Source organism: Chiloscyllium plagiosum, chromosome 33, assembly GCF_004010195.1.
Source record: "Chiloscyllium plagiosum isolate BGI_BamShark_2017 chromosome 33, ASM401019v2, whole genome shotgun sequence".
NCBI classification, from domain to species: Eukaryota; Metazoa; Chordata; class Chondrichthyes; order Orectolobiformes; family Hemiscylliidae; genus Chiloscyllium; species Chiloscyllium plagiosum.
This window is the reverse complement of record NC_057742.1, coordinates 28,855,683-28,856,611: the sequence shown is the minus strand read 5'-3', so window position 1 is coordinate 28,856,611 and position 929 is coordinate 28,855,683.

Below are 929 nucleotides of genomic sequence, written 5' to 3'. Positions count from 1 at the left end.
GCCAAGCCTTATTGAATTCTTGATGTGGAGTTGATATAATGCTAATGTCAGTGGACTTGCAATCCAAAGCTCACAATGCCGCTGCTCGTTTAATCAGGTTATACTGTCCATGGCCCTTTTTGTTTTTAAGAGAGGTCGTAAAAGCAGCAATTCTAAAAGGTAAGGCCAGTTTGATTATAGCTAACTGATACTGTTTGGCAGATACTCAGACAAAAGGCTTTCAAGTTAAACAAAAACACTTGTACAGTTCTCCAAGGTCAGCTTTTCCATTGCTTGGTTTAGTTTTAGCAGGAAAGTTTGAACCTGCTGGACCCAAAGAAGCAGGTCTATGCTGATCCTCCACTCTCTCTCTCTGACATCTCTTGTAAGATACTGTTTGATTTTACCTTCTGTGCCAAGGGATGTTTATGGGGATTGTTACAATATTTGGAACAACATAATTAAATAGGGGTAATCTGTTAGGTTTTTGGACAGGGCTGCTATTCTATGTTCTGTTCTCTTTTGTGTTTCATTTGGTAATCTTGAAAATAAATTCTATTTTGTTTAAAACGAAGTGGTTTGACAAGCTGCGTCACTCCTATAATATCCACACTACACCTGCTTAAAACAACTATCAAAGTTAAGGTCTGGACTACCTTCTTGACATGTTTTGAGGGGGTCTAGCCTGGTCCATAACACAATGCTGTAGGAACATTAATTCTAGATTTCTTTTCACTGAATTCAATGATAACCATCTAACCATTGTCAATTATCACAAAAAAACCCCTCTAGTTCATCAATGTGAATTGGCTATCTTTACCTGCTTTAATCTAGCAGTGACTTGCAACTCCAGACCCACAGCAATGAGGTTGATTATGAATTACCTGGAGTCAATTAGTTCCAAAATAATTAGAGATAGGTAATTAATGCCAGCCTTCCCAGTAATGTCC